This window comes from Microplitis mediator, chromosome 2, assembly GCF_029852145.1.
Source record: "Microplitis mediator isolate UGA2020A chromosome 2, iyMicMedi2.1, whole genome shotgun sequence".
Lineage (NCBI taxonomy): Eukaryota > Metazoa > Arthropoda > Insecta > Hymenoptera > Braconidae > Microplitis > Microplitis mediator.
This window is the reverse complement of record NC_079970.1, coordinates 23,204,564-23,218,035: the sequence shown is the minus strand read 5'-3', so window position 1 is coordinate 23,218,035 and position 13,472 is coordinate 23,204,564.

Genomic DNA, 13,472 nt, shown 5'->3' with positions numbered 1-13,472 from the left:
AATTTGGCTTAAAGCCGATGAAGTCTTGAGGGTTTTACGGCACACAAAAGTTGAAGTAGTTGAGGCTGAGGCTGAGGTAGAACTTGGAGTGGGAGCACAAGTACGAGGGAGTGAAGCTTTTATATTTTCTTACATTACACGGTTGTGGCTTTTAAGACAAAATAAAACTTTTGTTTTTCGGAACAAGACGTTGATTTATCTTTCGGGTGATTAATAAAAATAATAATAAAAATTTCAAATTGTCTTGTACGCGGACTAATTTAATACCATTCAAGTCTAAATTAAAGCAATGAAAAGAAACGAGGATTTTTTACACTTTAGTTAACATTTTACGGTGTCAGATCTGCGGAGGCTATTCATCTGTGAATAGACACTAATTTAAATTTCCTTTTGATACTTTTAAATCCCTTTTCAGGGAAATAATAAATAGAGGCCATTTTTTTTCATTTTTCTTCTCTAAAAGAACGTAATTGAGGGTTTTGTGGCCGTATTAGCGGCCACAGAGTGTGAGTAGGATGAGAGGGAGTGTGAGTATGTGAGTATGTAAGTAAACATAATTTAATTTTACCGTTAATTATGTAGGTATGACCCTAGAGATATATATGTTAATTAGTTGTGGTTAATCCTTTAGTCAATCTGTATCGCATTGACGCTTAATTATCTGGAATTGTTTGAATTGTTCGAATTAATTGAACGTATTTCGGTCCTACCTGTCCTGATAGCCGTTTGTTATTCGGATGCGGTTTTAATTGCGAGAGAATTAGTTTATAACAAGGCATAGTTGTCAAACTTCAATTATTTCCAGTTGGCTGTAGGCGGGTCGGAAGTTTTGTTGAAAGAAATAATATTTAGGAAAATGAATTCATTTTCTCGGGGTGGAAAAATTTTGATGTTCGGATTGACCAAGTGCCCGTGAATTGTAGGAGCGAAGTCGGAAATTTTAATGGAAAATTATCAGTTAATTGGCATCTTTTAGTTTAGAGAGAAATTTTTTTAATTAGAAGAATTTGAAGACTGATGGAAATTTTTTATGGAAATTAAAAATTTTATGGGCAATATAAATATTTTTTATTGAAATTGAAAAATTAAAATTTTTTATGTGCTGACTAAACTAAATTATGCTGCGTTGAAATTGAATGGATAAGAGACTTGAGAGATGAGAAATTCGTTGGTTAAAAAAAATAAGACAAGTTTGTAAATTGATTTTGTGTAATTTTGCATGATAATTATTAATAGTATTTATATTAATTTAAGTAATTTTTGAAAGCTTAATTATTGTTTTGTTATTTTTTATGGCTTTTAGGACAACAAAGTTATAATTAACACGATATGTACACGCTAAAAAAAAAATCTGTCTATCGGTTGACCCTGCGGGCCAGCCCCAAAACTTCCCGCTGTTTTCGAGCTCCTTGAGCTCGAAAACATTGTTGTAATACATTTTTAGGATACTATTGTATCCCATTCTTTTCGAAAAAAACCGTTTTTAGCATTTCTTTCTCCCACGATATCTCACGAACGAATGAACCGATTTTGATGGTTGAGGCGGCAATCGACGCGTTTTATTGAGTTCTAGAGCTGAGTAGATTTTGAAGTTGATCGTATGAGTCGTTTCTGAGAAATCAATAAAAAACTAAAATAAAAAAAAATTTTTAATTCTTATTCTTTGTATAACTTGTAAACTACATGACCGATTTACCCCAAAATCTAATCAAGACTAAGTTTTGGTGAGCTCTTTCGATCGCCACCAAGTACGTTCAAATCGGTTCATCCGTTCCAAAGATATCGTCGGACAAAAAAAAGTTCACACACACACACACACACACACACACACACACACACACACACACACACACACACTCAGAAAATTAAATAATTGTGTTTATTATCTTAAATTTTTAATTCCAATCATCTAGAATGATTCGAAAGTTTTCAAATGCCAAGATAGTTAGTGTTATAATTTTTTTTTTTGAGATAATAATATCAAGATGATAACGGTTATTATCAGGATGGTAAAAATTACCATCAGGATGATAACAGTTACTATCAGAGATTGTAATTAATATTATTACCATCTAGATGATTTATTCAATCATTTACATAATATTCACTACTATCGGATTGATAGTAAAAATTTTACCATCACTATAGTGATCTATAGTGATGATAAAATAATTATCATCTATAGATGATAATTCCTATCATTTAATTTTCTGAGTGAATCTTGTAATAGGGAGTGATTACCATCCGTATGTGATAATCATTATCATACTTTTATGAACTATTTGTTTCTCATGCAGTAATCATTACTATTGCCGATAGTAATGGTTACCATCTCGATAGTAATATTTCTTATGTCTAAAAAATTTTTTAATTTTGCCTTCGAAGATAGTAATGATTATCATCACGTATAAGAATGTTTATCATCTAAATAAGAGTGCTTACCGTCTCCGATAGTAATAGTTAACATAAAAGCATGACAATGATTATTACAAACAAATGGTAATCATTCCCTATTACAAAATGGTGATAGTTAGCATTTTTTTTCAGCGTGTAGGGGGCAATTAGTTATTATAGCCATTTATTTGATACTAATTGCTTCGTATTGAAGCTGTTCAATGAACTCTTTCTCTTTCATAATTTTAACCATTGGCTATAATTCCGTTTAATTGAATCTATTCTGTTAAATTTTAATTGTTTCATGTTAAACCATTGAGATCGAGGAACCAATCACGGGAATTACTATGAGTAGGGATGTAAGGAGATTATGACTCTTCGGTATAGTTATCATGTAACCATTGTAGCAATCGTAAAACTGAATTCGCAGCAAAAAATTTTTGAAGACAAAATTTAATTATGTTGAGAATTACCGAAATTTCAATCCAATTTTCATGATCCTGAAATTAGCCGACGTCTAATAGTTTTTGGACTTTTATAAAAACGATAAGTTGTAGAAAAAAAAAATATTTTTAAAAATGCATCTGTAGCTTTCTTCATTTTCTACATGTGCATATTTTTATTTGTTTTTTTTTAATTGATTTGCTGAAAAAAAATTAGAAATTGTTAATTGTCTGCTAACTTCGGAATCATAAATTTTCTTGGAAACCTTTAGAAAATATTTGAAATTTGGGATTAATTAAAAATAAAAAAAAATCTAGTTTTATTCAGGGGTTAATTTTTTCTCGACTCGTCTCTACTTTAATTAATACGCCACATTTTTTATTGCAAATGAACAAAAAAAATTTCAACTGAAAGAAAAAAAAAAAACTTCTTCAATGGCCAATACTTTTTTTACCAAAACTCTCATGCAAAGAAACTAAATCAGCCCCATTTAAATCTACATACCCGCGTTACTTTCAGCGCTTACTTAGACTACTAATTACCCCCGCCATTATTTTATTTTTAATCTAAATTATTATTTTATTGAATCGTGACTCACAACTATTAGAAAAGTTTCTCGTCCATACAAATGTATATATATATAACACTCGGATTAACTTTTATCTTTAGCAAAATAAATGGTAGGATAATTTACAAAGAAAATCTAATTTTCTTCACGAATGATTCCACCACATAATTTACAGAGGCTGCTTACTTTAGTTTTGAGAGCGAGATAAAAAAAACGGAAATTATAAAAGTTTTCTTTATTTGCCGTTCTGATAGACTCAAAAAAAAAAAAGAAAAGGTTGATTTGTTTTATGTTCTCACTGACACGGGGGTTACCAGCAGAACCCAAGGTTAGAAAGATTTAATCAATATATAGATACACATTTCTTTATTGAAGAGGGCCGGCTAGAATGGACGCTGAAGGAGGACAGTACCGTGATACCGTGCAAGAGGATCAATGGGAACAGCTCCAAAACGACAAGAGGACTCAAGTATGAATAGTATTGATCTACGTCTTTTGTGGAGATCACTGGATATAGGCACCAGTCAGTACTCTGGAGCCAATAATGGAATGATAATACTCGACTTTTTTTTTCTTTGCCGAAGGATATAAAATCCACTCTTGCCTATTATTCGTTTTTTTTTTAATATTTGCCCATTTTATTAGCTTCCCTTTATTATCATTTTTTCTTTATTTTATTTTAATTTAGTATCTTGTTAATATATGATAATAATACATACTGTAAAAAAATTGCAGAGTGAACGCAGATTGGATGGTTCTTTATTTATTTTATTCTCGAAGGAGTGAATTTCTCTCAAGGAGAGTTTCGGAAAAAAATTAATTATAAAAAAAATTACTAATACACAGTGAGCTTAGGTCTTTGATATTTTGAAAAAAAATTATACCCGAGTCAAAAAACAAATTCTAGTTTAGTCCTTAACAGCCTCGATTCCTTTGATGTTTCATTTGTCGCCCAGAAAGTAACTCTACTTTAGTAGTCAAAATCCTCAATGAGAACTGAGGTCTAAATGCGAATAATTTATCGATTTTTAATTATAACTAAGGCCTCAAAATTCTCAACGAATGAAAAGATATAGTTCAAACTTTTAAAAATTTCAGATAGAAAAGGGAGGGGAGAGAAAATTTCGAATGAGTAGACTTTTCAGGTTCAAATGGGGATAAAATTATTCCTGTACGTTTTGAGTATTTTGAAGCTCTAATCCAGATTATGTTTTATTCCAGTTTACACTGAAAAAAATAATCGCTAGCTGCTAGCGATTTTTTTCTTTAGCAGCTAGCGATTTTTAATCGTTAGCTGCAAGCGATTATTTCGCTAGCTGGAAGCGATTTTTTCGCTTGCTGCTAAAGAAAAATTTCTAGCAGCTAACGAAAGAATCGCTTGCAGCTAAGGATTAAAAATCGCTAGCTGCTAAAGAAAAAATCGCTAGCAGCTAACGAAATAATCGCTTGCAGCTAACGATTAAAAATCGCTAGCTGCTAAAGAAAAAAATCGCTAGCAGCTAGCGATTATTTTTTTCAGTGTAGTCCTCAAAGTGGTAAAATTGGTCGTAACTACTACTTTAAGGAATAAACTAGGATAACTTTCTATACCCTGATTAAACAAAATGATTAAAAATGATTTAAAATGATTTGTTTTTTAATCATTTTAAATACTTTTTAATCCTTCAAATCATTTCTAATCCTGTCTCTTATGGACATTTAACGTAGGAAATCATTTTTAATCATTTTGTTTAATCAGGGTACTGTTGTCAATCTTAAAATTCTAAAGTGATCCTCAAAAACTTGATTAAGAACATTGAGACTTGAATCAGAATTTATTTTTTGACTCGGGTAAGCAGTTGATAATAAAATTTGAACAAATATAATTATACTGAGTCACAAACTGTCGCATGGCTTACATCAACCATACCACGAGATAACATTTCATATTCTACCGAAATATCAAATTTTCCCATAAAAATTATGTCACTATAGTGATTCAATGACAATATTTTTATTATATATTATATATATGAAATTATAATTGAGTGAGCTATTAAATCATTTTATAAATTAAAAACATAATATTTCAAGTTCAATTATTAATGTCTGGAGTAATTATTTATTGAAATAATTATGTTTCTGATTAACAGCTGTTTCTATTAAATATTAATTTATTTAAGTATTAAAACCCCGGACCGGAGTGAATTCGGATTGAAATAAAATCCGGATTCACTCCCGGTATTTTACAGTGTAAAGAAGAAGGGCAAAGTCTGATGTCCAAAACATAATGAATTTTTTATTCTTCAAATAAACTCTTGTTATTAATTACTTCTGAAACTATTTTATAACAATTTAAGATGTCTGAGATTTATTTTTGAAGAATTAAAGAAAAAAAAAAAATTATTCGAATGCTTTGCTCTCAAGTTGTATTTCAAATGATATTTATAAGTGTAATTTATACCGGGATTAGTGAGCTTGTTAACTTTTATTAAAAATATGAAAATAAAAGTTTTTAATATTTTTTCGAGCAGCCGAAAAGTGAGAAAATTTAATTTCAAATGGCAATTGAAAATTTGTCTTATTTTTTAAAAATATAAGCGACAAGTGAAGATTTAGTGTATTCAAGATAAATAGAGTGTGTTTTTTCCCTTATGTTTTCATTTTGCCTGGCCCTACCCTACTTTAAGAATAAATGTCTCAATTGTAACAGAGAGCAATTGTGACAGGATACAAATACATGAAAATAAATAATATGATTATTTCTTTTACTCAAAGTGATTATTTTAATTATTTTTGTGACAAATAAATTATTTTAACGACAATTATACTCAGTATACATTGTAAAGTATATTCCGAAGAGGCTCATAAATTTTTAAAATAAGAAAAAAAATAAACATTAAATAAATTCATTTTTTTGTCATAACTGAGTCGTTCATATTTTATATATATATATAAATATATAAGCGAGAGTGGGATATCTGTTATTAAATTATGCTAAAAATAATAAAAGATAAGTAAATCTTTTTGTAAAAAAGTTTTTCCTGACGCTCGGACCCGAAGGTACTTCTCTTTTCCATCCGAGACAGAAGAGCGTTTTTTATCTACCCACACATGATATAAGAATAGTCTCAAGAGAGTACTTTCGTCTACTCACAGTGAATTTAAAACGAGAGAAAAAAATTAAAAGAAAAAAAAAGGATATTTGAAATTCCATTTATGCAGGCAAAAGTTGTTGAGGAAAATGGCCGGGGTTACCCAAATGGATACTCTTTCAACGCGGCAGTCGACACACTCCGTACCTCCCCTGGCGCATATATTATAATATGGAGCCATTGAGAATTATGGCCGCGAAAATAAAAAACGAAGATTCGATAGTCTGTGGAGTTAGTGAAAGCATTTGATTCCGAAGTTTAATAAGATTTATAATTTATGCAGGATAGTGCGCGGGAAAAAAATAACTTGCCGAGTTGTGCTTGAGTTTGAATTATTTTTTTAACTTTACACTTTCGTCATTTTTTCGGTTCGCTTTTTTTTTCATTTTCAATTTTTTCAATTTATACAAAGAGATGAATAATTAGAATAAAATCATTTCCTTGGTAGAAAACTCGGCGCATTCGGGCAGATACTTTCTGTTGGATTATGAGTTTCTCATTTTTTCCTTTTTTTTTTTTTTAAGTAATGAAATGCGAAAGCACATTGAATATCTAGGGAGCATAATCTTCTTATGAAATTCACATTTCGGGGATTGAAAAAACGCGGATACGATTAATCGGCGGTTTTTTTATTATTGCCATTTTGTATTTGTTGGTGAAAATGAATTCAAATAGAGAAAAAAAATAATGGAACAAAAATCTGATGGTTAATTGACAATTAGTAATAGACACTCGTCCATACAAAATTGTAGCGAAGAAAGAATAAAATAAAAGTTTTAAATTATCCAGCTGGTCTTTTACTTCATCATTCAGTAGGTTGTTCAGTTGGGCCACTTTTGGACGAGCTCAAATCAGCTCGTGGGCTCTTGAGTCTTTGCTGCTCGATGATAATTATCATCATCTTGCGTCATCACGGCATAAATATTTTATAAAAAATAATTATAAATGATAGAAAAATAATTTATCAAAATTTTGTCATCATAAATACTCCATCATCCGACATAATATTTATAATATTGATCGTCATACCCACTTCTATTTTTAATTTAATCCATAACAATTATTAAATTCTCTTCCGCAATCAATAATGCAAGATATATTAAATATGAAACCACCCAACAAAATGTTTTACATTCACAAGCTAAAATATAAATGCTTTGATACCCAATAATTTTTTAAATTCTGATATTTAATACTTTTTGTTTGTTATTATTTTAAATATTTTTTAAAAAATTATTTACACGATAAAACTCTTGATTTTCCGGGTGATGACACCAAAAGTGAGATAACAAATTTATTATTTTTAAATAAATTTTTTTTGTATCACCTCATCAGTAATTTTTTCGTTTTATCTCCCACTAAAAATTCCCTATCGGACTTGAAAATTTTTTCCCGCTTTTTTAAAAATTTTTTCCATCGCCATTTCACTTATCCACCATCTCTTATCACCAGGTCAAATATTCAAAAATAAATACCACTAATTCTTTTCCTTTTAAATTTCTTTCAATTCAAAATTCTCGCGCCTTCTCCAGAAAGAACTTGACCATAAATAATTCCAGCTTGGGCTCAATGTAAAATTTCGCATGCAAAACCTCACATGCTACAAAATCATTTGATTAACCATACGCTCAAACTAAACGTCAAAGTGCAACGTCATACCTCCTATCGAAATCATAATTCCGCGTTAATAAAAGTTGGCACTCCCGCGTACTAAAAAAAAAATCTACCAGTTGAAAGTAAATTTACGAGAGTCTGCTGGACACTATTTAGCAGCAAGTGGAATGACCACTAACTTTTTTATATATTTTTAAAAATAAACCATAAAAAAAGTGATAAAGGCCGTCGTAACAGTATGGGCATGAGCGTGTACATGTACAGCGACACTACTACTCAGATTTATATTATTTTTATCGTTTAATCTTTCTACAGCTCTATCCTACTTCATGCTCAGCTGTTTCTGGCTGATGATAAAAAGCATAAAAAAGTTACCAGAAAAAGGTGGTGAAGAGGATGAATTATTTTGCCTGGGTATAATATCTGAATTGAACGGCAGCTCGACGAGAACAAGACCAAGAATAAGTACAGAGTAGAATAAGATGGAGCAGAAGTAAACCAGACTACTCTCGACTCTTGGACTCGGTATTATATGGACTCTGACTCGATTCTTTGGACACAAGTTTCCCAGCATCGGCAGAGTTTCTCTGCACATCGGGTCCCTGGTCAAGGTTCGATAGTAGAGCAAGAGAAATTATACAGAACTCGCGAGTAGACGCTGAGGCCTATAAATTATACATGAACTTAGAGGTTCTGAAGCCGTTTCTCGAGATCTAGTGATACCTATTTTTTGTTGTACGCGCAGAAAAGTCGATCAAGTCGATTACAAATTGTAAGTGAACTTGATAAATATTTATGATTACAACTCTGCTGGTTCTCGGCTCGGCTTTATATAGAATAGAAAACGGATGGAGAAAGATATTATATATATACATATATTTGTAATACTTGACTGCTCGTCATCATTTATTGATTTAGTTAACAATTGTTATCCCGTTGTACATATAACTTAGTCAAATAATTTCATCAGCTGTATTTTATCTCGGAAGTATCATGAGGACCCGGTTGCTCTGCTGGCACTTATCGATTATTCGCTGGATAGAAGCTAAAATTGAATTCTTGATTATATGTATTTTTATAACTGATAACTGGCGTTACTAGGAACTCGAGATAATGTTTTTTATAGAGCATGATACTGTTTTTTTTTAATGTACGGTATAGGGCGGCGGATCTTAATTTTCTGAAGATGATAATTAGATAAGAAGTTAATGACTAAGTTTAATATTTTTTTTTTAAGGATCGTTAATTTTTTCATTGGTTTGAATGTGAGGTATCTGGTTAGATGGAATATTATTTTTAATGTTATAGATGATATTGATTACCGGAAGGAATCTCATGATTGTGAATTGCATTAAAAACAGAGCTAAAGGAGGATCGTAGTTATGATTATTGATGATGGAGTATTTATGATGATAGAATTTTAATAGAGGGGATGAATACTTTTAGATTGTTATTATTTTCAATTATTTATTTTTGAATATCTGATCTGGTGATAAGAGATAGTGGATAAGTGAAATGGCGATGGAAAAAATTTTTAAAAAAGCGGGAAAAAATTTTCAAGTCCGATAGGGATTTTTAGTGGGAGATAAAACGAAAAAATTACTGATGAGGTGATACAAAAAAAATGTATTTAAAAATAATAAATTTGTTATCTCACTTTTGGTGTCATCACCCGGAAAATCAAGAGTTTTATCGTGTAAATAATTTTTTAAAAAATATTTAAAATAATAACAAGCAAAAAGTATTAAATATCAGAATTTAAAAAATTATTGGGTATCAAAGCATTTATATTTTAGCTTGTGAATGTAAAACATTTTGTTGGGTGGTTTCATATTTAATATGTCTTGCATTATTGATTGCGGAAGAGAATTTAATAATTGTTATGGATTAAATTAAAAATAGAAGTGGGAATGAAGATCAATATTATAAATATTATGTCGGATGATGGAGTATTTATGATGACAAAATTTTGATAAATTATTTTTCTATCATTTATAATTATTTTTTATAAAATATTTATGCCGTGATGACGCAAGATGATGATAATTATCATCGAGCAGCAAAGACTCAAGAGCCCACGAGCTGATCTGAGCTCGTCCAAAAGTGGCCCAACTGAACAACCTACTGAATGATGAAGTAAAAGACCGGCTGGATAATTTAAAACTTTTATTTTATTCTTTCTTCGCTACAATTTTGTATGGGCGAGCGTCTATTACTTGCTGTCAATTATCTCAACGTAATTTATCAAATTAAAACCCTAGCAATTATTCAAGCGACTACAATCTGTTGTATTCAAATTATCTTACTTTTTTTAAAACTCACATTAAACTTTCATACTCATTTAGCTCGTGTGATATTTTTATATTCACTCACGCGTATCAAGCATTTAAATCACTGCTACTTATATTAGTTTATTTATATAGTTTTGGTCCAGATACTCCATAGCGTAGATGTTAGTAATAAAAAATATTATTATCTCATAAAAATAATTGCGTATTTTAATGAATAAATTAAAATAATAAACGCCAGTGAATTAGCGAGTGTTCAGAAGTTATAAAAATAAAATTTTCATGGTGATAAAATAAATCATAACTGCAAAAGCTATAAAATTATAGTTTAGCTGTTTGTAACAAGAGTTAAAAGAGCTCTTCTGTTTTACACGTTAAGGAATAAAATAAAAGAAACAAGGTATCAATAACAGTTACAGAAATAGAATTTAAAAGTAGCTCGAGACTATGGATACAAGAGCAATCTCATCAATTTTTTCCCGTACGGTAGCAACAAACAGACGCCAGTCGCAAATATCCGTGTATTTTTGGCACACACATCTCGCTGAAGCTAAAGCTCAAGCATTGCACACACTCCATCCACACACATACATATATATATATATATATATAAGAACATAGTGCTGCCACCATGGAAATAGTTTCGTCTTTCTTATTTACACCCAGCGAACGTACTCGAACGAATGGAACGAAACGTCTTACTGGCAATTGTATCGTGAAACAAGATTTTCAACGACGTCTTGCGAATTTACATCAGCTGCCAGATGCAACGCGCGAAACAACTCCAAATTATACGCACTTCAAAAGAATTGAGAGAACGTCACCTTTGATTCTCAAAATATAACACGTACTACTATTTCTCTGTTTTCTCCATAAACAATAATAACTGTAGCAGTATGAATATATATTGAGTGGAACTTCAAATATAAGTCCTGTCGTGACTGAGTCGAAAGTTTATTCAAAAAATATCTTACATTTTTAACTTCCCGCTATGAAAATTTAAAATTTTCTACAAGGGGAAGCATAATAGTCCCCCTTTTGGGGGATTCTACGGTTTCCGAGGCGCCGCTAAATGACCAAGAATTCTTGTAGAACTCGACGAAATAAGACTTTCTTAAAGAATAAAATTTTTCTCGCTTAGTTTTTGATAAAAATGGAATTCGAGAAAAACTCGATTTTTTCAAAAAGATGAAATATTTCATAGATTTTAATATCTTCAATTTTTTGTATTTTTTTCTGGAAAGTGCATTTGAAGACAAAAATTTTGAAGAAAAAAAAACGTCTGAATTAGTCCACTTTTGAAGAAGTTATAGCTATTTGAAAAAAAGTCTTATTTCGACGAGTTCTACAAGAATTCGCGATCATTTGGTCGCGCCATGGAAACCGTAGACTTCCCCTCTTTTGAATAATAACAGAAATTAATTTTCTGTGATTTTTGTATATTTTCGGGGCGGAATATATCATGGAAGAAATATAGACTACGGAGGTGAGTTGGACTTAATAAGGCACGAAATAATTATTTTCTTTTAATAGAGAGCAAAGAACGAAAAAATTAATTATTCTTATGGATCAATTTCTATTCCTATAGAAGCAAAGTAGTCAACAAAATTATTTCCGCGAATACTATCCTAATTTAATATCCCGAGAAGCCATTTTTGAGCGATTCTATGGTTCTGCTACAGAGGAAAAATAATAAAGAGTCAACGATAAACGTAAGCTCACTCTTTTGACTCGAGTCTGAAGGCAACATCAATAAAAATAATAGTATTTTATTTCCAAAAAAATATCCATGCAAAAAATCACTCACCACACCAAGAAATATCCAGAGCAGCAGACAATTCTTTCAATTCCTGCAGAAATAAAAAATTAAACTCAACTAAATTAATAGATTTGTTGATTTATTTAAAAATTTTCGCATATGAGCTATTATTTTCTTTTTTTTTTTTTTTTTGTTAAAACAAATAACTCACCTTGGCGGACGTTTTTCTCTGCTTCCAGCAGCAGGAACCAGCGGTCCACGATGCGTGATAATCATATGGAATAAACTCAGTGCTTTTGTTTACTCCAGACTCCACTGTCTTATTTTCTAGACAACTGATTGATATTTCGCGCCAGCTAATAAATATTCAGGAAAAATAAAAATAAAAAGTAATCCTAAGATACTTGAGAACCGAAAATAATTTTTGTTACATTTCAGCTTCCGCTCATAAAAAATGGCATGATTGTGAGCTACGAAGCTGATTCTGGACTTAAAAAATTTGAATGTCTTACCAAGAACACGATCTGTTCCTCTAACAATTGATATTCGATAATAAATTTTTTTTTTTATCTCCACCAATTGATTTTAAATGATTCCATCAGTCGAAACCTGCAATATGATAATTAATTTATTTAGATTTACATTTAAAAACGCGTCTTTATTTTTTTGTGGCAACAACAGATAATCTAGACTATTTTAAAAGGAATCGTCTTCATAAAGTAATGATGTATAATTTTGATTTAATTTAATTAATAAATTTGAATTCTTATATATTTAAAATTACGGTGGTTAAAAATTATAAGACTAATTAGTCACCTCATTTTAATTAAACGAATAATAACTTCAATGACATTGTGATTTTCCGATACATAGAACTGGTCAGCAAGATCGTTGATGCTGACAAAATCCATATTTTTAATTTAAAAAATAATTTTTTCGTAGAACAATTGAACTATTTGATCAATTGTGACAAATAATGAACTAAAAAATATAAATAAAAAATTAATTACTGGTCTTAATTAAGCAATTGGATTTTTTTAATTTATAAACGAGAAAATACGCACCGAAAATTTCCTCACAGACTCATCTTCCTGGATCCTTAGATAATTACAGCAAAAAAAAAGACTAGATCAAAATAGATCTATGGTGCAAGTGCGACATTGAAAATAATTTTTTAAGAGAAGTATGGGGTGATTGCGAATGATTGGACTGAGGGTTAAACTCAGATGGGAATAATTAGCACCCGAATTAATTTGTGCTCAAGACAGACA